At 38.4% G+C, this 26,199-nt stretch overlaps 1 protein-coding gene across 1 annotated transcript in view; it reads left to right on the forward strand.

Annotated features, from left to right (window-relative positions):
* The first annotated feature begins 4,756 nt into the window (after positions 1-4,756).
* TFPI (tissue factor pathway inhibitor) overlaps positions 4,757-26,199 on the forward strand; it is a 98,917-nt gene continuing 77,474 nt past the window's right edge. The window contains exons 1-3 of the mRNA XM_059168644.1: positions 4,757-4,845; positions 14,982-15,070; positions 17,702-17,746. The gene's annotated coding sequence lies outside the window, so the exon portion shown is untranslated. The remainder of the gene's footprint in view (positions 4,846-14,981; positions 15,071-17,701; positions 17,747-26,199) is intronic.

Consider the following 26,199-nt stretch of genomic DNA (forward strand, 5'->3'; position numbering starts at 1 on the left):
ATAAAATGTTGCTTGACTACAAAAATCTAAAAATACAAGAACCAGTATTACAAAGTAATTAGTATGACATGTATTTTTGCTTAAAGGAATATGTATGTATCTTTTTTAAAATTATATGTATGTATCTTAAAACCTCTCTCAATTAAAATAACTAATGCCAGATATCTCCTGTTTTCTCTTTCTCTCTCTCTCTTTTTCTTTTTTTTCTTTTTAATTTTCCTATTGATTCTCACCCACATGGATATGGACTTGCCTTCTTGGACTGTAGCCCCCCTGCAAGCACCACCCATTGGTAGATTTATAGAATCCCTTGTTTATGCTTATGTTATGCTGCACAAAGTCTTCATAGGCCAGGGGCATAATTTTTGACAAAGGAGATGTAGCCGTGAGCTCATGCCCATGAAATTGACTGGGCTGTGTGTCACATATCCTGGGGACAACATGCTTAATAGGGAATGGTGAGCTGAAGACTCAATTACAATGATTCCTGAGTGATTAAACCCTGTGCCACCAGGATCTATCTTACCGATTGCCAAATATGCCACAAACAAGGGGCCAACATATTGGGCCAAATTCTCCACTGGCAGTATGCACAGGTCTGTGATTCCAAGGCAAAGACCTTCTCTTTGAGACACTACTAAAATTCACGTGTCTTCCATCTCTGCTTCCGTAGATTGAGAGGTACCATTTCCCAATGAAAGAATATTTCACTGCCCTTGGTCATGTTTCCAAAGAACTAGGAATTGAGACTATTCCTGGCCATTTCGATGTCCTATGCCACTGACCCCATAAGAAGAGAAGGGGTCACAATATTGTACAATTGGGAAATTGGGTTGCTCCTCCCCTGTGAGGTCAGTGAGGGCTATGTTCATGAGATACCCTTGACTTGGGAGCCTGTTAGTGTTTCCCTGCACAGTACTGTTCCTTCTTAGGAAACTCTAAGAACACAGTATTCGTAAGACCAGTTAGGACCCAGTTCAAGCAGAAGTAAAGGTTTGGCTTATCCACTGGTAAATAGTCTCATTTGGTAGAGGCAAGGGTAAGAGAATCATTGGATAATGGCAGAAAGTAGTTACAGTTGTCAACCTTGGCCTCATTGATGATGACAGAGAAAAGGACTCTAGTAGCTGTATTTTGTATTACTTAATAGGTTGTTTTCTACAACATCCTCCCCCCCACCACTTTATATGAAGAACACAAGAGTATTTAAATTTGTAGATTTTAAGTTAATGGTACCTCATTAATGGTACCATTTCATGATAAGGTAGCTGATCAGACTTCATGCTTTCTTATGTAGAGACGAACCTGAGTAAAAACACGAGTGGACACCGAAAGGCAAGAAGAGCGGACTGTCCTGGGACTCTGCGCTCCTTCAGATTCGATTCCCCCTTTCCCCGCCTGTCCTATCGCTTCAGGAGGCTGATCCCTGTGGACTGTATCAATAAGATCACTATTCATACTGGTGTGGGGTTAAATTCAGTCTCTTGGGAGTCCTGGCAGGAAGTGAGAGACAGACAGACAGAGACAGAAATTCAGAGAGAGACTAGGAGACATGGAGAGAAAGGAGAGGAGGAAATAGGAGGGTAGGTATCCCCGTGGCTCTCTCTGGGAAATTCCCTTGAGCTGTCAATGTCCTTCCTGGGACATCAAGTTGGCTCCCCTAGAGGGGTCCGCTCTATCACGACTTTCTTTTTTCTTCTGGATTCTAGTTTCCTCCCTCCTTTTGCCATGTTAGGCCCCGGGGTGCTGATAGCAAGCTGTGTTAGGCCTAGATCCCACATTATTCTTGTGTTCCCCCCCAAATTTGTAATTAGTACTTCTGGGGATAAACTCTTTTTGAATTATCTAAATGTCTGTGAGCCATCTGTTTCCTGAGGAACTCTGACCATCTATTTTCATTTCACCCTAAGAGTCGAAGACACTCAAGAGAGAGCAGATTCGGGTCACAAAGCAATCAGCAAGCACAGTGTGCACGAAGAAACAGGGAAACCAGGCAGACAGACAAACCCACTAAGGGTGTTACTTTCCCTGTAGAAACACAACTTGTCGTACGTGTATGTGGTAGAACATAGAATTTGCACCAGACACTTCATACAGTGTATTGGAACAATAGACTAACAAACATTTTTTTTTTTTAATAGACAGATAGCACATAGACTTATGGTAAGAACTTTCTGCTGAAAGTAACTGTTCTTGTAAGAGAGACAATGCAGCTCGGATCAGCGTGTGTCGAGAACAGCACCTGATGAGAAGGGAAGCAGCCGCATCTGATAACGTCGAAGCAAAGAGCATCCCACCAGGACAGGACAAGACTACGCATGTTTACACCTGTCTGCGGGGACTTCGGTCTCTTAACGTGGACAAAACTGTAAATACATAATATTATATTCTTGTGTATGACATGAAATTTCTATTAAACATTATCTACTGTATTGTGATTTACACCTGACTTCAGTGTAAATCACAGTATACACAATACACTGTGTTGTGATTAACAAACCTGTTTAAGTGTGTGTTCACAAGGTTCTAAATTAAAAAAAAAAAAAAAAAAAAAAAACTTAGAAAAAGTCCAGATATTGTGACAGGTAGAGTGAGTAGATGCAAATAGTGTAACTAGTACACTATTAACAGGTTAAGAGGTTTCCCTACTGAACAGTGTATTCCTGACCATACTGTATTTTAAGATACTGTTTCTAGAGTTAAGTTGCAGAGGAAACCATACCACCATTATGAAGAATATATTTTCTTAAAAATTTTTACAAATATATAGGTATACTGCAAGTTATTCATAAATAAAAAATATTTATGGAAAAAACAAGCTAATTTTCCATTAAATGACAAGAATTTGCCTCTAATATTGAAAATGCATATTTCTCCAAGGGTTCCTGATCATATTAATTTCCCATTGCACGTCAGCTTTTATCTTTCTGTATATATGGATCAAGATTAAACAAGTTATATAATTTTACTAATTAGTGTGAGGTTTTGTAGTTTTTAGACAAAGCATATTTTCTTTCCCTTTAATATACCCCCATGAAACTAGTGATTGTGAATTTTTTATCTTGAACCAAATGTCTTCTATCAGACCTCTGAAACGGTCACAGACTTACTTCTCTTAAAGCAAGAAGTTTTGAAGTCAGTTATATTATGTGTCAGATTTCTTTTTAAAATATTGAACAAACTCTAAAAAAATGGGTAAGCTGTACAATATCTCCATCTATTATACTGTGTTCTGGGTAGACCTAATTTATAATCATAAAATTAAAAAGCATTAAAAACACAGAGTATGCTGTGAACTGAAGTTATTAGTGAAACTGGTGATAGAAAAATATATATGTATTTGGACGTAGATACGAATTTTATGGAGATGGAGATATAGAAAAAAATTTTAATTTCAGTCACTACTTGATGTAAAATAAAAGTACAACTTTATGTTACACTCATATTCTAAATTTCTAAAAACAAATAATTCTGGCTTCTTCAAAAGTCAAACTAAAATAGACAATATCAATTTTATCCACAAGTTAATAAAAAAAATTAACCACAAGTTAACCTCACCTTCTAATCAATAATCTTTTTAAAGATTTATTCACTTATTTGAGAGAGAGCAGGGGCGGGTGGAGGAATGGCACGGGGGAGGGAGAGAGGAGCTCTAGGCACACGCCGGCTGAGCACAGAGCCACACCGGGGGCCTGACCCCGCGACCCGGAGAGCACGACCTGAGCGAAAAGCAAGAGTCAGAGCCTTCACGGGCTGTGCCGCCCAGATGCCCCCAGTCAATAATTTTTACAGACGCATTGATAAATTATTGTTACTAAGTAAAATGCACAATTCAAGTTTCCAAGTCGAAATTATAATTTAGTATTTGAATTGAAGTTACTTTGAGAGGCTACTCGAGGGAGCAGACAGCGAGTTAGAGGCTCCGCGCTTCAGACGGCTCTCTCAGAAGAGTCTGAGGGGAGTCCTGGGGAGTTTTCATTACTAGGAAACAGTGAGGTAGCCTCTACCTAAGATTATTTTCTAAAATCTCATCTTCCCAATATTTTAAAATCTAAGTAGCTTATGCATACCTGCTGTGATTTATTGCCGCATTTTAGGAACCTGGGACATTACCGATGTTGCCCAGTCAAGGCAGTAGAGGTTACATTATCAGCTTCACATTAGTTAATCGTCTACTTATGAAGAACGGAAATTCTGTTATCTGATAACTTCTCTCCTCTCTTAGAAAACTGGTGGTTTGCACTGAAGTTTTCTCCCATTGCAAATAGTTCCTTGTGACAGTTACTATAATTAGAACCTATGTTTAACTTGCAAACCATTAGTTAAATGTGTAGCCTTGACAAGTGACTTAACTCGTCCATGTGGGACTTCTGCATTAGCACACAGTCCAGCCCATCGGATGTCCTGTCTGTCTAGGCAGGAAACTAAAAAGTTACATTTCCCAGATTCCTCGCAACTATGGCTCTGGGTGTGATTTAGATTTTTCCAAAGCGATGCATTTGTTTGAGACTTAGAGTCAAGAAGAAAATCACTAGAGAAGAGAGGCTAAGCGTAAGGCTTCTCTTTTCCTTAAACGGATCAAGGAGGGCCAACCACTGGACAGCAATTTTCTGTTTCCTAGTCTCTAGCCAAGGCCGTGGGTTCCTAGAGTCGTTACTTCTGCTGGTTGTTACCTTGCTCCAAGACTGACAAAGGCCGTGTGATTCTGATTCTAGAATCCGTGGCCAGATTCCTCAGATGGTCTGTCATAGATGAACCTCGGTGGGCTTGTTCTGTGGCGTTCTGCTGGAACTGATTCTTAGGAGTCCGGCTTATTGACGGATCCCCAGCCTCTTCCATGATAGTGTAAGTACCGTCCCTTCAATTAGAACTTCGGTTAGACTGGAGCACCACCACTAACCCCGTGGGAAACCGTGCCAGTCATCCATGCTGGGGCTATCCAGGGGATAACATGTGGGTGATGAATAGAAAGCAATTCAGACTTCAGTGCCCGGCCATCAGTAAATGTGAGAAAAATTACTGGAGACGTCTCTTAGCAAACATATTTGATGTGTATCTCTTCTATTACGGAAGGAAAATCAAAGATTCTCTCTATGTTTTGTCAGAATTTTGAATTAATTTTCCAGTGTCAATAACTTATTTTTACTTTTGACTTGTGTGATTTTGCTTCTCTTTATTATGCTCTTTGTTTCCACAAAAGCCTAATGCAAATGTGGTTGAGACAACTGAAATCTGAAGAATCGGTCTGGATGTCGTTGCTGGAGGTGTCAGTAACTGATTTAGTACTGATTTAGTACTGATTTAGTACTGATTTCGTCAGTAACTGATTTAGTACTGATTTAGTACTGATTTAGTACTGATTTCGTCAGTAACTGATTTAGATTGCCAAAGATAAACGGAAAAGGGTTTGCACGTGATCTTGTAACCGATCAATGTCGCCACACTCTACTTCATTGTCTCACCGCGTTATATATATACTATATCCATCTTTGAAATCTGGAATTGTCTCAAACAGATATTCAAAGTGATTTTGTTCGGCTCTTCCTTACATCCAACAAAGAATCATAGACTATGAAAATACTTCCACTAATTGAAGGAAAATAAACAAATCCATGGTTGGTTATGTAGTCTCATTTCTTAGACATAAAGGCTCAAGAAAACAAAAAGTAAAAGCCACTTGCTAAGTTATGTAGGAAGTAAATGAATGAGTAACGAATTACTTTAGATAGTGTAACATGGCACAGTATAAACACGCGCACACACACATACACGTATACACACTGTGTGACACGCGTGATCACGTAAGGGGCAGAGCTGAGTTCATTGTATCCCCATCCAATGCAATGATATTATCAGCTACATAAGGACTCTTCTTCAATTTCTAAAAAAGATTTTATTGATTCATGTAGAGCGAGCGGGGGAGGAGGAGGAGAGGGAGAAAGAGGATCTCAAGCCGACTTTGCCCAACGCCAGGCTCAGTCTCACGACCCCAAGGTCATGGCCGGAACTGAAATCAAGAGTTGGACGCTTCGCTGACGGAGCCCCCAGGAGCCTCTTCCGCAGCGCACACTTCCTGCTTTTCTCTTCGCCTCTTCCCGTTGCTGTCCACTCTACCGTACTTGCCACAGGGCTTTCACATGTCCGCACCCTTACTTTTTCTAATGATGCTATTTGATGTATGTGTTTTTGATTTGGACTGATGGTCTTATCTACCACATTATTTCTCCAGTTTTTTCATTTAATAGTATAGTTGAAGATCTTTGCCTCATGTTCATCTAGTTCCAAGTCCTCAAGCCTACACAGCGTTCCCCTCGAATCATTTTTAATATTTCTGTTCATGGATACATAAGAGTTCCCAATTTCCTGCTACCACAGTCATGCAGTAATGGGTAACGCCAGTGGCCCTGGGCAAACCCTCAGTCGTGGGGCTTCAGTGTCGCAGGAAACACACAGTCACAATTCCAATGAGACTTGGCAGTCAGGTTTCCAAACAGTTCTTCCCGTTTACACACTTATCAGCAAGATGAACCTGCTCTCAAATTTCTGTATTCATTTCAAAACTTAGTATTAACTGACTTGTTACTTATCTCATTCCCAATGCTTGTAACCTGATAGCTAATAAGAAAATACATAATTGTATCTCTCCAAACCAGAGCATTTTTAATAGTTAACTGTGAAGATAAAAATGATGTTACTATTATAGTTACTATGTAATTATTATAAAAATAGTTAAGGTAATGGCCAAGTTAACTGCAAAGATATAAATCATAAAGAGGTTATGCTAAGCAAGCCAGGACACTCGCCCTATAACACTGATGTTTTAAATATTTGTTTAATTATTTGATTATTTGTATTTAATTATTCAATTATTTGAATAATTTGAATATTTAAAGTTGAACATCTTCCCATAAACACATTAGCCAGCAGATTAGTTCTCTGATAAGTACTTGTCTCCTCTTTCTCCTAGTGTCCTGTCTCCCTTATTAGTGTGGAGAGTTGACTCCGTATTTGAGGCTCTCGTCCCATGGTACTCGCTGTCCCTCCCAATCTGTAAGGCACCTTCTTGCGTTCTCTATCATTTCCTTCACTGAAGAGAAATACGAGTAAATATATTTCCATTTTGGGGGACTTTAACAATACTTCATCATGTCACAGTCATAAAAGTCTCTATTATTTTCGGTATGAGCCTACGTCTTGCCTTTCACATTGAGGTTTTTGATCTGCCTGGCACACACCTTCATATTGCTTTGATTCCCACAGATATAATAAGCCAGTTTCTTAGTCCACCTCCTCTGCAATCCGTCCTGGCCCCACGACTCTGTTAACACAACAGCCCCACGGAGCTCCCTTGTACTCGAGGAACACTGGCTTCTGGACTGCTTGGTCACGTTGTTCCAGTGTTTCGTTCGTTTGTTTTTTGTCACAGACACACATGTGAGGTTTTCATTGTCACAGCTTTCCATGGTCCTTAATATCCATAAGAGAAATATCCTTTGTTTTTAGAACTCTCTTTGCTCTCGGTGGGCAATAACTCTTTTATGAAAAATTTTAAGTCAAAGTAATCAAATTCGACAAACATTTTTCTGGAAGGTTCATTTTAATATTGAATTTATACATTAGTTTGAATGCCAGAAGCTTCATAAGGGTGTGTATAAGAACACCATCACCATGGTGCTCAGAAGATAAGCTAATATTGGGGCACCTGGGTGGCTCAGTGGGTTAAAGCCTCTGCCTTTAACTCAGGTCATGGTCTCAGGGTCCTGGGATCGAGCCCCACATCGGGATCTCTGCTCAGCGGGGAGCCTGCTTCCCTCTCTCTCTCTGCCTGCCTCTCTGCCTGCTTGTGATCTCTGTCTGTCAAATAAATAAATAAACATCTTAAAAAAATTGAGTTTCCAGATCTTAAAATAATGGGATACAGTGCTTGTAAAGATAAGCTGCTCTAATTACTTCTGTCGACGTCTGCACACACCTTTCCTGTGGTTTTACACGGTCTTATTGCCAGGGGATGTTTGTTTCCCACTCCTCTGAGTCAGTGCTCGCCTTCTAGCTTCCAGCAGGATCTTAGAAACCTCAGGTACTTACTTCGAGAAGCTGCAGGATGAGAGAGAGGACAGCACGGCCTGTGGTCAGCCCCACACGCAGGCATGGGAGTCGGGGCATCTTAGGCCGTTCAGCTCCAGCTGAGTTCTTAGATGACGAAAACCATGGTCCTGGTGAGAACAGAAGGAGACCATCAGGCAAAACCCATCCGAACTTCTGATCCACGGAATTAGAGTAAATAAAGTGGTTGTTAAGCCAGGCTTGGAAAACCATGACTGGCAGGCCAAACCCACCTTTCGAGTTAATTTGTGTATGGGACTTCCACCCAAGAACCATTTTGATACACTCTATTACGATATTATTTATTTATTTGACAGAGAGACAGATCAGAGAGGCAGGTAGAGAGAGAAAGAGGAGGAAGCAGGCTCCCCACTGAGCCGAGAGCCCGATGTGGGACTCGATCCCAGAACCCTGAGACCATGACCTGAGCCGAAGGCAGAGGCTTTAACCCACTGAGCTGCCCATGCACCCCTTATTTTGATATTTTTAAGAGATGATAACATGCAAAAGCGACTAATGGCATGTGTCAAATAGTTACTATCCTGCCTTTTACACCTGTTATAAGACTATGTTTAGGTTGTTTGTATGCAGAAATATACAATATCCATGTCAAGGCTTGAAACCTGCTTGTCAAAGGAAGCAAAGTGATCCTTTGGTAAAACTAAATTTAAAAGAAAACCTGCACACATCGAAAGGAATTTTATTCCTTCTCACTCAAACTTTATCTATAAATATCATATATATCACTTATAATGAAACTATCAAGATCATATGTAGATACAAAAACATTGGATAAATTATAAGATACTATAATAAAATATAAGGTGTGATGATTGATTGTGAGAGTACAAGAGACAGACGATGACTAGCTTTTGGACAGTAAAGGTAGTTTTCAAAGTAACTTAGCATTAACCTTATCCAAACATGGGAAAACTCGGGCTCCTGCATGGCCCAGTCGGTGATGTCTGCCTTCAGCTCGGGTCATGATCCCAGGCTCTTGGGATTGAGCCTGGGCTGTCTGCTCAGCGGGGACCTTCCTCTCCCTCTCCCTCTGCCTGGCTCTCCCCACCTGTATATGCTCTCTTTTTCTTTGTCAATTAAATAAATAATCTAACCCCCCCCCCCAAACCCCAAAACAAAACGTGAGAAAATAAATCTGCCGAGAGAAACGTAATCTTCATTTCAAGACATATTTTAATGCTTTACTATTTTTCCATTGATTTCTTCCTTTTTAATGCATGGTCAAGAAGTAATTAAAGCAGTAATTGCTTATATCAGCTACGCAGACATACATGCTGAATCATATTAATTTTGCTTAGTTTAGTCTAGCTAATGTCGGGTGAGTATGCAACTTTTCTATTAACAGCATTTTAGTCTTATGTACTTTTTAAAAAGATAGATGATGATGGATAGATAGATAAATTTGGTTGCTTTTTGGTTACTGCCATTTTCATAAAACTAATATACTCCTTAAGTTGTTATTAACTAGTTATTATTAACTGCTTGGATTACCAGGCATGAGCTTTCTAATTATGTTGTCCCGAGTTGTGACCTAAAGATCTTAATCATCATTTATCTGAAGAAATGCATATTATATAAGTATTTCCAATATTAACAAATGCACATTTTTACTATGCACTCTTTGCTCTACAAATTCTGCTTTGGACATTAATATGTGCTAGCGTCTTTGTTCCATAAAACTTAGGAGAGCAGCTGTGAGGTCATGTCAGGGCACGAGGTTCCTCCCAACCTCCGTGGTGCTTAGCTGATGCCTTTATCTCGTGCCATCAGGTGGTTCCCCGTCACTGGCATTCTCAAAAGTAGCTTCAAGGGAGGTTAGAAAAAAATGACCTTTATTTGAGAGGCTGTAAGTTTACTTTTAAAATGTTATTGTTGTAAGAGAAGGAGAGAACAGATCTGCAGTAGGCCGAACACAGTTCGCTGTGTAAGTTCAGGTAAAAATGCCCCCGTTCCTGAATCCCTTCAGATCTAAGGCCCTTCACTGTCGGAACACTTCCGTGCTGGGAAATAATTTCTACCGTCACCCTGATATTGGAGGAAAAGTAGCAATCTCCCGCTACAGACAGTCTTATATTTAAAAATGCTCTCCTTAGTACCAATATCAATACACCTTCGACTGACTTCTACTTGCCCCGGTGAGCAGGTGCAATTGTCAATTGTCTTTCTTCTTCACTTGTATTTCTACATCCCTTGTTTCTCACACGTAAAGTCAGCCCCCTCTCTTGTCCACTGTTAGAATTCAGATTGGACGCTGTTTGTTCCACATGACGATCAGTTAATTTATACTGATGGGAATATTCTTCCAGTTGATAATGAACGAATTATGGGTAGCTGCAGGACAAACACTCTCATTACCGTGGCTCTCATCAACCACTGAAACGTGTCCATCCCCATGTTACTACGGCAAATGAGGTTCTGGGACGCGGTGCTTTAGAAATTGGCAGAGTATGTGGTGGATGGTTGCCTCCGTCACTCCGTATGCATATTAACCGCAACCTACCCTTTAAAAAGCCACAGATTTTATGAGTGTGTAAAAAAGATTTTTATGTGGAGGTTTTTTTTTTTTTTAAAGATTTTATTTATTTATTTGACAGAGATCACAAGTAGGCAGAGAGGCAGGCAGAGAAAGAGGGGATAGTAGGCTCCCTGCTGATCAGAAAGCCCGATGCGGGGCTCGATCCCAGGACCCTGGGATCATGACCTGAGCAGAAGGCAGAGGCTTTAACCCACTGAGCCACCCAGGTGCCCCTATGTGGAGGTTTTATTACAAGAAGAAATCTTCTGTTTTTGAATACATATTGCTTAAGTGACCAACATTGTAATTCACATGATTTTTATTTTCTTTTTTCTTTCTTCCAAAATATTTATTCTTTGAAGTGAAGCCCAACTTTTCATACACCTCTGTCACATGAAGTTGATCATGTACTGTGAGTTTCAAGTGTTTGCCAGCAAACAACTGTCTCACCAGAACATCCTGGGTCATAAGATTTCTGATTCGCTGTGCATAAATACACTGCTTCATGTAAGCTTTTCTACTACCTATGACGTAAGAATATCATTTTTGCCAGTCTGTATTTTTGAAGCCTTTCATTCAAAAATCATCTTCCAAGGACCAACAATGAATGCTGGTGGTGGATCTTACTGTACAGATAGGATGATGTCTCTTCAGTCTGCGTAACCTCTACAGAACAATCAACAAACCAGGCTAATAGCTAGATAATCGCTTGTTATATGAAGTATCTTTTAAATGATAAAGGATAACACATAATATACCCCATTTGTGGTATATTAAAAGAGTGTATTGACTCTTGGTGGTTTTGTCTGTCTACTTTATCTGATTCTGTGTTCTTTTCATTATGTTATGTTTGGGTGTTCAGAAACCCTATATCCTAATTCTGAGCTGGAAATCTCAGAATATTTTGTCTTGTTGCATTTCCATTCAATGCAGAGTTCTAAAGTTGTATTCCAGTTCCAAAACGAATATGCAAATACCTAAAACAATTGTGTTTCCCTTGGAAAGTTCCACGCAACCCCAGAATTAATTGTATTCTGAGAGTCTTGTAGTCTGGCACAGACTTACTGCGTCACCTCAATGACCATAAGATCCACCACCCTGGGGTCTGTTTCTTCTTTTATGCCTACAAGTGTATGAAGCTGAAAAAAACTAGCATGGAGAAAATGGGGGGGGTGTCATTGTTATATAAATCTAATCAGGTACCTAGCAAAATAACTTGCATAAACAATCAACAAGACTCAGAAATACTATGTTACGTGACTGATATAACACACTGGAAGTGCCATCCATTTCAGACTTAGGAGTAGAGACTTAACAGAATAATTAGTTATGTCCTTCAGTCCAGGGATTAAGTAAGTAAAATATTTATCAATTATAATTTATTTTTAAATTTAAAGCTCTATCCCTATCTCTCAAATAAATTTTTGATAATATTCCTTATGGTTTGAACCTTTAGTATTAAACAGTTTACAGTGTTAGTCTTTGACTAACCAAAGTTTCATATTTAAACACATTTTTATGAATAATTTTATATGTGCTATTGGACATTAGCAATCAATAAGGTAGATACTATGCTGCTTTCAGAAAGTTTATAGCTCTATAGGGCAGATCTAAAATAATGTAAAATAAGAAGTTCTAACTGAGTGTTGGAGTCCTTGAAAAGATGCTTAAGGTAGAATAGTTCAGTCTGACGATGGGGTGGTGTGTGGGCCAGGTTCCAAGCACGGAAGGACAGGTGTAGAGACTGTTTCAGCATAAGGCACATTTTGCAAAAGAAACTAATCTGTATAGGCAGTTTTAACTGGTGGCTATTGCATCTGGTGCAGGTTGTGATAAAACTACTTTCTTTCAAACATTTTTTTACAAAGGGAAAAAAATTTAAAAGTAACATTTTCGGCATATATCAGATTGCAATGGAAAAGTGTCTGTAGGATGAATTTAGCTCATATTAAGCATAGAGATTTTTAGTATTTGAGCATACATAAATATATAGTTATATGCATGATTTAAAATGTTTTATAAATAAATAAGATACTCCCAAATTTTTAAATGTGCTACTTATTAGCCATGTTCCATACATAGACTAAATCCTCTATCTTGGAAAAAAATTATTGTTCAAAAAACTTTTTTAGTTCTGTGTAGTCTTCCTAATGAATTATTTGTACTATTTGAAACATGTCTGTAAGTTTAGCAAGAAACTTATTATATCTTATAAACAAATGTTTTCCCAATTCTTGATAGCCTATGTAGCTTGGATCTAAACCTAACTGACAGTTCCTTAACAATGTGGATGTTCTTCTTTCAATGAAGTGCTTATTTAGAAAATGTTCTAAATCATTGTCTTTATGAACAAAATGGTCACATTTGGTAAAGCAACAGTGACATCCAGTGACAACTAAGGTTTATCCAGGCATAGTGTTTAAGTTTGGCATACAAACAAAAGAAAAAGTGTTTTAAATATTAAACTGAACACTTTTAAAATTTTGTTTTAAATGTTCCAATATGTATCTGTATGTAGGACTTATTAATAAATAATCGATCAATCAATCATTGGGTGAGAATAAAAACCAGTTGGCCATTTAGAGAGTGAAAAAAAATAAGCCATGAACTGGGAGAAAATATTTGCAAAGCACGGCTGATCAAGAATTTGCACCCAAGATAATCAAAGAACTCTTAAAATGCAGTATCCTGTGTCACAAGGAAATTGCAAATTAAAACAACACTCTATCACTGCACACCCATTAGAATGGCTAAAATACCAGACGGATTATACCAAGGGCCATAGAACAATGGGGATTCTCACTCATTGCTGCTGGGAATACGTAATGTTACAGCCACCTGCCTGCAGAGCTCTTTCTCACAAAGCTAGAAACAGTCTCATCATTCTATCCTGCAACTGTGCTCCTTGGTATTCACTGATGTACACAGAAAACTTAGTATTCATTGATGTACACCAAAAACTTGGTATTTACTGATGGACACCAAAAACTTAGTATTTACTGATGTACACCGAAAACTTAGGTCCACACACAAACCTGCACGCAAATACTTACAGCAGCTCTGGTCCTAATCACTCCGAACTGGAAGCAACCAAAATATCTTTCTGTAGATGAGCAGAGAAGCAATTGTGGTCCCCTGACACACCAGAGCGGTACCTGGCCACGAAAGTAAAGGAGCTGTCCAGCCACGAAGTTAAATGCCTGTTTCTAAGAAAAGGAAGCAAGTCTAAGAAGACTACGTACCATACAACTCTCTTTATGTGGCATTCTGGGAAAGACAGTAGTGTAGAGAGATTAAACTATTTAGTGGTCATCAAAGAGCAGGATGAATACACGAAGCAGAGACAATTTTTAGGGCAGTGACACTCTTCCGTATGACACTGTAAAGGTGCAATACGTGACGTTATGCCTTGGTAAAGCCCACGGAACGTTATGGACACTGGGGAGGGCATGTGCTGTGGTGAGTGCTGTGGACTGTGTAAACCTGGTGATTCACAGACCTGTACCCCTGGGGCTAATAATACATTATATGTTAATAAAAAAATCAAAAAAATTTAAAAAATCCATAGAGCCGTACAATACAATTCTCAACCTCAATGTAAACTTTAGTTAATAATAATGTATCAATTTCGATTCATCCATTGTAACAAACGTACCATAGTAAGGCATGAAGTTAATAATGATGGAAGCTGTTTGTGTGGGGTAATATGGAACTCTGTACTATCTTCCATTTTTAATGTAAATCTAAACTCTCCTAAAAAGTAGTCTGTTTATTTAAAAAAATAGTCAAACAACAATCATTTATAATATTAATCTCTTTCACAAATTGAATTAATGTCTTTCAATGAGTGGAGTCATTCATCACCAAGCTATTTCATGGCATTATTCATAATTCTGATTGTATATTACAAAAATTAAATTGGGTATTGCATAGGCTTGGGATGTGGAGGACTTCACAAGCTTGCTACTTTGTTCAGTCCGTGTCCTTGAGGAATTCAATATTTTTATCATAATTTACCATTTCTAAAAGCATTGTGGGAAAAGTTAATACAAGGGATTAAAAAATCATAATTTAATGCAATCATGATGGATAAAAAAAAATAGAATGACCTACTATGAAACTAACAGGGGTACATACAAAATGCCATATCAATTACAAAAATATATTATAAGGGAGATACAATCTGATAATGGTTCACACTGAAAAGTCAATGTTAAGAGATTCTTAGCAGACCACAGGTCTAATATACCTTATTCATAATGAGGGTATTTTATTTAATCTGCCTTACTTGTTTAATTTCTATTTTTCTTCTGTTTTTATTATTTATTTTTTCGAAACAAAGGAGAAAATAAGCCAACTGTGGAGCACTGTGTTCAGTTCCTATTGCCACGTTTTAAGAGCCACTGACGAGTGAACGCATCTTAAGAAGAGGTATGGAGTTGGAATTTATGAGAGCTGAAGAAATGAATGTTTAAGCCAAGAAAGAAAAGTATGAGTAATCAGCAGTAGTTACCTTTGAATACATGAAGTCTACCTGTGAAATAGCTTTTTTTTTTTTTTCCTTATAGGGAAACTATGAGCAGTGGGTGAAAATTACAGGGAAATACATTTTATTTCAATGATTGTCACTTATGATCACATAAGTTGTTCACACAGAATTTGAGTATATTAACATAACACTAAGAGACTTATTGGTGTATTTTATTTTCAACATAATTGGACCCTATCTGTTTTTATGAACATATGTAAAATAGAATGATAGAAATCTTGAGAGAAGAATACACAGTATTTGCTGCTAATTACCTATTATGAAATTATAAATCATGTCAATGGCTCTCCACATAAAAGGCTAGAAGTGCATAAAATTCTCTTGTAATATTTAAGAATAACTTTTTTAAAAATTTTTTATTTTTTATAAACATATATTTTTATCCCTAGGGGTACAGGTCTGTAAATCACCAGGTTTACACACTTCACAGCACTCACCAAAGCACATACCCTCCCCAATATCCATAACCCCACCCCCCTTCTCCCAACCCCCTCCCCCCAGCAACCCTCAGTTTGTTTCCTGAGATTAAGAGTCTCTGATGGTTTGTCTCCCTCCCAATCCCATCTTGTTTCATTGATATGAGGAAGTGGTGATGCAACATGGGGGCTTAAGTGGGTAGAAGAAGAATAACTTCTTTTATCATGAAATCAGTATTGCATATTGGGTCAAGTGAAAAATGCAAAAATGTAAAGACAACTTTAATCATCTCAACTCATACATACCCTTTCCTACAATGCTGACTTAATTTCAAAAGTCTTTTGTATATTCTTCTATCCTTTCTCTATATCCACATGAACATATTAAATATATGTACATGTTCCTTCACTAAAATATGGATTACAAACAGTAAACTTTAACTTTGGCCAAATTCCCTTAACATGTTGCCCATTCCTCGGATCACAAGCATTATTCAACCTTTCTTCTGTCTCTGGATGACTCATTGTTCCAGTTTTTTAGATTTATATTGAAATCATGCTACCTGCACCAAACAACTTTGTATGTGTATTTAATTACATTGCTTTTAATTTTACATTATATTCTGCAGAAACATTCATTAAGATGGAAATGCTGGGTTAAAGACTATATTTTGTTTAACAGATATTACAAATTACTTTGTAATTGTAGACAATCATGCTGGAAAATGAAAGGGAGTCTCATTTTCCCTATTGTGTCATAATACTAGATATTATCAAGTTTGGTAAAGCTGAAGACAAAAGAATTATTTAATTATTGCTTTAACTTGCAATCTTATGAGGTTGAAGATACTCCTAGAGGTTTTGTCATTGTTTTATTTGTTCGATGACTTGCTTACTGTATTAGGGTGATCTAGGCTATGCTTGGTAACCCATTAACGCAGAAGCTTTGCTGACTTACCACAAGAGAATTCTATTTCTCAATCATGGTGCATGAGTGGATGAGGGGCAACCCTAGACCCACAGTCGCTCAGGGAGCGGGACTGAAAAAGGCTCTTCAGTCTGTATGTGAACCACCAACAGCTCCTTGTTCCAAGAAAGTTTCCAAAAACTCAAAGAATTGTGGAGGAAACATATCAGCTCTTCCAGCCTTAGCTTTCACATAGTATCTATGACTTTTTATGCTAACTCGTTTTGTGGTGTCAATCTATTTATTAGTAAGTCTGGGAAATACAATTGAGCTATATTTGGTAAATATTTGATAATGTTAACCATGCCTGCAATGGGTGCTGTGTTTCTAGCTTGATGTATGCCTTTTCTTCAATCAATTTATCAGAAATATTTGTAGGGGATATTTTGTATAATTTATATTATAAAGATATATTTGTTTACTCTTTCTTCTTATTATTTTTCATCAGCTTTTTTGTGGTACGTTTTGCCATGCAATGAAAATGTCTACCTAAATATATCCCTTTTATACCTTTATCCCTTTCATATTTCCTGAATACCTCCTTTGCTCAGTAAGACATGTAGTGCTTCATTTTTCTATTATTTTTGTAGAATATTTATTCATTTTCTTTACATTTAAATATTTACTTCATTGACATTGATTTTTAAACAATGAAGTAAGAATCTGGCTTTTCTTCTACCAGATGATTAATTAATGCCTGGCAATATGTTAAATAAGCAATTTCTCACTGAATTAAAATAGTTCCTTTATAATACTCTATTGGATTCCTTTACAGGCTTTTTATATATTCTTCTAGCTAAAATCAAATTATTATGAGATTGCTTGAAATTATTCATTAATTTTGCAATCCCTTCTATTTAGCTACATGTTTCTCCCTTTTGAGTGGGTCTTATTTAACGTCCATCAATAATACACTGAAAACAAATTATACAGATTTTCCATTTTTGCCATTAAATTTCTTTATTGGTATTCTGTCATTTGCTATTCATGTGTTTATTATTTACTACCATAATAGGGTATTTTTACTTTCATCTCTCAATGGTAATTGTTGATAGAGATAAAATGCTGCACCAGATTTTTTGTGTATTAACCCAAACAATCAGCAAATCTCCTCTTTGGTGTGCTTGCAGGCTCTTCAGTTTGCCGGTATGCAGTCCAGTCGCCTACATCTACGAGTAAGTTTCTCTCTCTGTTTTATCGCATATACAATTTTTTTTTTTTTTTTTACTGTCTTGTTACATTATCTAGAAGAACAGCACTCTCCAACAGCACATTCTGTGCTAATGAAAATGTTTTACATCTTCACTAACCAAAGGGTCGGTAGTAGGCGCTCATGGCTAGTGCAACTGTGGAATTGACTTTTAAATTTCATTTAAGTGTAAATCATTTAAGTTAAATTTTCACATATCAACAATGACTACTGTGTTGGACAGTGCAGATCTAAAGTACCAAAAAGAATAGTGAAATATATCATGATAGGGGACATCCTTGTCTTTTTATTAATTTTAATCATCTTAGCATTTCACTGTTTTGTGTGTTTGCTGGTTATCTGTGTATGTGTGTGTGAATATTAATCATTGTTTTTAAACAGTTTCTGTACATTCCTCTTTCCTTACTAATGTCTAGAAATTTAATTCAGATTGGATTTAGAATTTAGGCAAGTATATTTTGGCATATGGTTTGTCTTTTTTAATGTGTATGTGTAATTGCTTAAGATTGGTGTCCTAGTTCTGAACAAAACTTATATTTCTGTCCAAATCCTTTCTCTTTCTGGTGTTATTCTTTTCACACTATGAGAAATTATATTTCTAATCATGTATTTAGAAAAATAATAGTGCTAGTGAATTATCCTAGAGCTTCCTAATGTGTTATAATATTAAGGTTGTGATAAATGTGTAAAATGACGTGTGAAACATTCCAGTTTTCTCTGATCTAGAATATTTCTTATTACATAAAGCTTTGAGGTTTTTTTCATAAAGCTTTAATGTTGAAACAGAGCTCAGTCCGTAAACAACCAGATGTTTTTGCATGTGTAATTAAAAATTAAAACACCGAAATAAGAGTATGAACTGGGAAGAATATTTTTTAGTGAGCAATAATTTTATTCCATGCATGAAAGTTTTTACTAAATTTAAGTTATGGGGCAACTGGGTGCTGACTTGGTTTTGGCTCCAGGTGTGATCTCGGGGACCCGGCGTCCAGCCTGGTGTCGGGCTCCACACTCAGCCGGGCGTCTGCTCAAGACTCTCGCTCTCCCTCTGCTCATGCTCTCTCTCTCTTTCTCTAAAACAAACAAATCTTAAAAAAATAAATTTAAATACTATCCTTAAAACCAAAATATATTCCTATTTTTGACTTTTAATTGATTATTTGGAAATTAAAGAACAGATCAAGAAAATAAAAAAACACTACATCAGCAGTACAGTGTGGTAGTTACTTAAATTCTTTTGCCGCGCTCGCGCCCAGTTGTGTTAAAACTCACTTGTTATCGGACGCTTGTTTCCCTAGAACTTGAGAAGACCGTAACAGTGTCACAAAGGATGACAGAACAAACCCCAGTGAATATAAAAGCTATTGTAAAAAATACTGTTATTTTCTTCGACAAAATCTAGAGAAGCTTGTAATCATTTGCAATATTTTTTGTGACCAGCAACTGGTTCATAATTACTCTGAATTTCAGAAAGAAAATTGAATGTGACACCCGTACCAATAGGAAATGATTAAAATGGGTTTTTACTTGAAATGTTTCATTTCTAACCACTGTGTTACCTAAGAGAAGCCGAAAAGCTCTTATTGTAGGTAAAATAAACATTAGAAAGTCAGTGAGCTGAAATTCCCTTTTTTGTTGTTCTCCATAGATTAAGTCGTAGGAGTCAAAGTCCTCCTTTTTCAGTCCTCTCATCCCTGGGCAAGGTTGAGTCCACTCTAAATAAAAATAGATTTATATATGTTGTATACAATTAATTCCGTCACTTCCCCACCAGACTTCTCTAAGCAATCCAGTAGAGCTCAACAAGGAGACATTTAAGGCAAACACAGAAAGCTCACACTGGGAAGCAATTGTGATGTCTGAATCTGTTTCTTATGAATAATTCAGCTTCATGGTCACCTAAAAAATAATTTTGTCATATTTTTCCTGTGAACCTAAACTGCTCTAGAAAAATGATTAGCAAAAACATTTATCATACAGAGAGGCAGATGTTAAAAAATAATCTACTCCAGGTGTCACAGACCAGGTAGACCCCCGGAATGCTTGTTTTCGATTATGACGTGTGAGATTATGAGATCTTGCACTGCACTTAGAGCATAGTGTGTCGTCGACATTTGTAAAGTCACTGCACCAACTGTCTATGGAAGGAGTGACGTGGTCAGAGCTTCGTTTGTAAAGGATCACGTTGACACCAATCTGGAAACTAAACTCCTGGAAGCTGACCCTGTCGTCAGGGAGACCACTATGGCCACTGTGGAGTAAGGAAGGGAGAACCAAGGTGGTAGGTCCGGGGATGCAAGAGACGGAGAAGACCAGGATGCCGTCCAGGAGGTGCCGTCCAGGAGGTGCCGTCCGCAGGATGTAAGGGAGAAGGAGGAGTTAAGAATCTTCTAGGGTATCAAGAAGGCTAGATTTAGAAAATCAGCGAAGCAGTCCAGCTTTATACATGGTCCTCTTTCTCTGGGCATCCACTGATTGCTGAGTCTTCCCTAGTTTCTACACATTTCTTTCTTCTAATCTAAAGGCTGCACGTCAGGCACCCCCCTATCTTCGCTGCCAGATACACCATACACATATGAATCCCAAGTATTCTTCTGTTTCTAATACTTCTCTTCTGAACACAAATGTCATCTATACAATCATCTACTGGATATACCTGCTTGGATACTGCAGGGATGTTTCTCTAACAACTTGCCAGCAATACTAGTAAATCATGTTGTCCCACTAAAGCCAATGCATTATGACAATTTATGAAATAAAATGCCTTTATAAAATAAAAAATGACGGAAAGTTCGTCATCTGAAATACCAGGCAAATGCAAATGTACACACTCTGAAAAGATATGTAACCCAAGACAGAATTCGCACAAATAATATCGCTGTGAGGTGGAAACATTTCAAAATTATTAGCATCATAAGGAACCCCTAGTGGATGTAGCCAACAGGATGATTAAAGTCCCCTAAACTTCAAAAAATAGGGGAAAAATGCAAAAGAAATAAAAAGGCCAGAAAATAGTATGCATAAAATCATTAAATAAAAAAGAAACTAAAAGCATAGAACAAAAAACAACAAATCATGAGAAAAGGCAGAGTTAAAAGAAAATCAAATAGAACCTCTGAATTAAAATGTAAGCACCGCCATTAAAAATTTATTGGATTAGCCAAACAGCGTATTAGGCACAGAAGGAATCAATGATTTGAGCACGAGACCTGGAGATATACCCAGAAACGCAGCACAGGCAGAGAAATGAACGTAGCTTCCTGTTTCACCGAGAAAATAAAAGCTGATAGAAGAGAACTTCCCAATACACCACCACCCTGTGTGCCCATATTTTGCCCCTGTACCAGCCGTATAATTTGGGGCCCTAGTGCCAAAGGAAAATGTGACCCACTTGATCAGAACGTAGGCACATTGAACTGAGCACAGGCCCTTCTCCGCGCGTGCCGTGCATGGTTGCGTCCCGGAAGCCAGACTCGGACTCCGCCAGTCCTCCTACTTTTATGGATAAGCTGCTGGTCCCTGAGCTAAGGTCAGGACCTCGACAGGTCACCAGATCCCAACTCCTCTTGGTTATTCAAGCTTATTCTCCCCCAATTAACTGATTCATTCAACGCCCAACCAGTCACTATTCGTTGTCTCTGAAGAAGTTGGTGTACCAGTATGAAACCTCACACAGAAGATGTGAAGCGTAAAAATAGAGTCAAAGGACTTTGAAATGTTCGAGATAGAAGGTGTAAATGATCTCAAAGCTAAAGATTTTAAAGTAAATTTTTAGAACAAAATGTAGAATAATATATCTATCATGTTGTGGTAGGTAGAATTTTTTTAATTAAGATTTTAAAAGCATAAACCATTAAAGAAAAAAATTGATGTATTTACCTGCCTCTATCTTAATCCTTATATGACAGAAAGAAAAAACAAAAATAAAAAACAAGCCACTCTAAACAAACTCAAAAGACAAAGATATCTATTTGGAGAAGTTTCTCTGACTCATATAAACAATAGGAAATTTTCCCAAAATACATATGAAACATCTATTTATGTTTATATATTTGTACTTATATAATAAATATTTATACTTTCATCTATTGTATTAATATAAATAATATTTATATATTATTAATACAAATAACATAATATTTATTTGCATTATAAATATATATATATGTTTTATTTATATAAGAACAAGGTAGGACACAAAACCAAATATTCTGAAGTGTCAAAGGACATGAACAGCCATTTTTCAGACAAGTAAACCAATAAACACCAACATTTCCTTACAAGAAAGTCTAAGAAAGGTAAAATCAACAACAAGATAACATTTCTTAAATATCAGTCTACAGAAACCTAAAATTCTGACAACACTTTCTGCACATGTGTGGAGAAATAAGCAGTCTTGTGTAGTGCTGTGATGAGATGATTTTGTGGATCAATTAGCAAGACCTTGGATAACGGGAAAACTGCTCATCCGGCAAGGTAGCGAGTCCACTTACGTATCTGCCCGGGGCGTGCACTCACGTTCGTACAAGTGTCACGTGTGAGAATGTCCACTGACGCACACGCAAGTGCAAGCAGATCCAGCAACAAACCGCCCCTAAGTGCAAGGGCGGAGGAGTGAGCTGTGCTTTGTAAGTCCGCAGGACACACACGGCTGCCCCGGCCGACAACTACAGCTGCGTGTGAGCACGTGTGCGTTCAGAAGCGTCGTGGCATGCCAGAAAGGAAAGCTGTGCACGGGTGAGCAGAGGACAAACTGTTTACGGGTCACAGCGACAACCACCACGGTGGGCCCCGGAGAGCTCTTGGCCGGCCCAGTCCGAAGGGCCTGAGACTCTTGATCTTGGGGTTGTGAGCTGGAACCTCATGTGGGATGTACATATTCCTCAAAAAATACAATGTTAAAAAAAATAAAATGAAAAGCAACTGGATAAATTATTTGTGTAAAAATCATACACAGCACGGCACGACACCATGAATGAAGGGGGGCCTGGGTGGCTCAGTGGGTTAAGCCTCTGCCTTCCCCTCAGTCCACGATCCCAGGGTCCTGGGATCGAGCCCTGCGTCAGGCTCCCTGCTTGGTGGGGAGGATGCATCCCCCTCTCTCTCTGTCCCTCCCCCTGCTTGTGCTCGCTCTCTCTATCTCTCAAATAAATAAATAAAATCTTAAATAAGTAAACAAATAAATAGGAGAAGTTCGCCCCAGCTTTGGGCCGTTGATTACTAAATGGGAAGAGAGACAGTGGACTGGACTGGAGTTCGGGTCATGTCAGGCCGCAGAATGGATTCGGTCCCTCCTTGCGAGCGTGAGATAAATGTTCTCCACAAGCATGAATAAAACAAGGGTCCGAGGACGTGTTTCAAGATAGAAAACAGCCCCTCACGCATGCGGCCTAAAGAAATGTTCAACTCACCGAAGGTTATTTCCATACTTAGGGACACGTAGGTAATGAAGCCGGAATGTCACACGAAGTAAATGCGGGCCAGTGTCATCTGTGTTCGTGAACGGACGGTTTGCTCCCTGATTTAAGATAAACATGAAAAATCCACCTCACTCTTGTGATTTATCATTTCATTACTTAAATTTTTGCGAGAGAGAGAGAACCAAGTATCGTCATGCTTTCATGGTTTGGTCTGACTTCGGTTTGAATGGATGTCGCCTGGGTTCCGAGTGACTTCCACTCAAAGGGAGAAAAATGACCGTGGTCCGAACAGTGGAAACCCTCTTCTCAGTGCAGGTGAGTCTTGGGCAGGCGCCGCACTTCCCAAGCTCTCTAATGAGTCGCTGCTGCATGGATCTGACACGATCCTAATAGAACGCAGGAAACAAATGCCTTGAAAATACCGTCTTCTGAACTGGCTTCGCTGTGAGGGGAGCGGAGTTCGCACGCACAGCACTTTCAGTCAGCCCCGCTTCTCTGTGTGTGCAAACCCCTGTTGATCACCGCGTTTCCACGGGGACGTGCAGGAGGCGGTTCTGTGACTGCTCTTTACATATTGAGGTACGAACTGATCTACCTTATTCTGCTTACTTTCCAGAATGTCTGTCTGTCCTGTAACAAAACTCAGTTTAAATTTGTATTTTCCTTGGTTCTTCTTTTAATTCTACTCAGTAATATTGGCATACTGTTGGCTGCGTTGACATTCTCCTATCATTCTTCTGCTTCCTTTTGCCCCTAAAATCTCCCCCAAGGCCAGACCCTTTCTTCAAGTCTTCTGATATATCTCTCTGCAATTACGACCTTGTCCTACCAAACCACATGTTAATTCAGCCCAAATCTGTCATGTCATTGAAGAAAATTGAGAGAGTCTGTGCGTGCTATCACATGACCGAAAGCCGTGTCATATACCTGAATACATCCCCTGAACCCTTTGATGAAAAATACACTAAAATGGGAAGTTCTAAGAAAGCAGGGATGGTTGTCTGGTTTGCTTACTGCTACAGTCCCAGTAGCGGCATGCAGTAGGTGGTCAATAAATGCTTGGTAAATGGGTTATTCAGGAAATACCTCTGTCTGTATTATGGTGAAGGGGGAAGCAGCAAAGCATAATGATGACCATTTGTTAAATATTGAAAGTTGCTAATCAAGTTAGCGCATTATTGCATAAAATATTTTCTGTCTTAGACAAATACAATTCATAAAGATGAAGTTGTATTATATGTTGTGAAGCTACAATTTTTGTATGGCGGAAAGACACATAAGACCTCTCAAGTGGATTTTATTCTGCATATCTAGTTGTTTAGTTAATTGGCCAGTGATGCTTTGGAGGAACAACAAACTGAATACATGCGTAGCTCGTAAGTGTTTATATGTCCGGCCCACACCGTTGATCTCTCTCGCCTACATTTCAGCACCATTAATAATTATGGCATCATCAAGATATTGGCATAATTTTGTTCTACTTCAAGTGCATACAATTTGAAACATTTTGTCAAATGAAAATTAAATTAAATCTGAACATTTAAAAATTTCACGTTTTCAAAAAGCTTTTGTCCAAGAGGCACTTAAAAGTATTTTTTAAAATATATGTGTAAACTGAAAAATTTTACCAAATAACAAAATTTAAAATAACGATTTACAAGACTAAAATTTTAATATGATTTTTAAAAATATGACAATCTTACTAAATGTTTTAAGAAAAAGTGTCAGCCTTTCTGGATCGTCTAGTTGCCAATGAAAATATCATTATTATGCTTCACATGCTACCTTTGGACCCACTTACTAACAAATTTCAGACTTATCTGAATTATTTAATTCACCAGACCACTCCTCACCATCCCTCTGCACCTGTGCAAATACCCACTGATCTGTGTGTCCCTCCAGAAATGGGAGCTGGAGTCAAACGAGAGGCCAGGAGACCAACACTCCCATCCGGAGATCTATCCTGTTCCCTCCTTGTGAGATGAAGGACTTGACGAAGTAATTATTTTGATTTTATATCTCAGCTGAGCACTTCTGCCACGCAAATCCCCTCTCTGCACAGAAGCCGACACAGGAGGTGGCTTAGGACGGAGAGGTCTGCCAGCGACCCCTCCAGTACGCGATGGAAGTGATTGTTCGTCATCAGTAACGAGACAGACCAGAGTCACATGCCTCCTGACGGAAGGAAATCCGGGCAGGACAGCCTCAATCCTGTCACCATCCGAGAAGAAATGCGCGACTGAATTAATCATGAGGCAGTGTCCGCAAACCTGACCAAGGACATCCTACACTCGCCTACAGTTCTCCAAGTCCGTGGTGCTAAAAAGAGCTTATATCTTCATGTGACAATATGAAAGTAGCTCCAAGATCTGAGCTTTATATTTTTAAAAAAGTTGGAAAACAGTACTTCGATTTTGGAAAAATATAAATAACTTCCAGAACGACAAACAGCTCTGCGAGCGGCATCAGGCAGACGGGAGAGAAAATGTTCAGTTTCCTCTTGCCACTTTCTGTGCTATATGGCTCGTTCTTCACCTGAACAGACATTTTACGTTTAAAATATTTGTAATGACTTAAAAAAATTTCTTTGACTATGGTGAATTTTGTTTTGGAGTCTCAGAAAATGAAAATATTGTCAGGGAAAAATATTGTTTTAAATTTAGTCAAGGCATGACTGATCTCAATACTGATCGTGATATCGAGGGGTCTTTCTGTCCTTAATCATTAACTAGCTCTGGCGATTAGGCAAGGCACTTCAATTCTTTTAGATTTAATTACACGTCTTTGGAGATGAGATTTATAGGTGAAATTTCTTGTATTTCTAATAACCTTAAACACTCTGAAGACCAAATGAAGACATTTAACATGTTGTCAGCAGAGGGCACTAACTGACCACAAATAGCCCCACGTGAGTCTCCAGGAGCCAGAGATCATCATTTTCATAGAATTTGAAGGATGATAGTATTCGGCGTAACACAGTTTTCTCACTATTTTTGAA

The sequence above is a fragment of the Mustela lutreola genome, chromosome 3, assembly GCF_030435805.1.
Source record: "Mustela lutreola isolate mMusLut2 chromosome 3, mMusLut2.pri, whole genome shotgun sequence".
In the NCBI taxonomy this organism is placed as follows: domain Eukaryota; kingdom Metazoa; phylum Chordata; class Mammalia; order Carnivora; family Mustelidae; genus Mustela; species Mustela lutreola.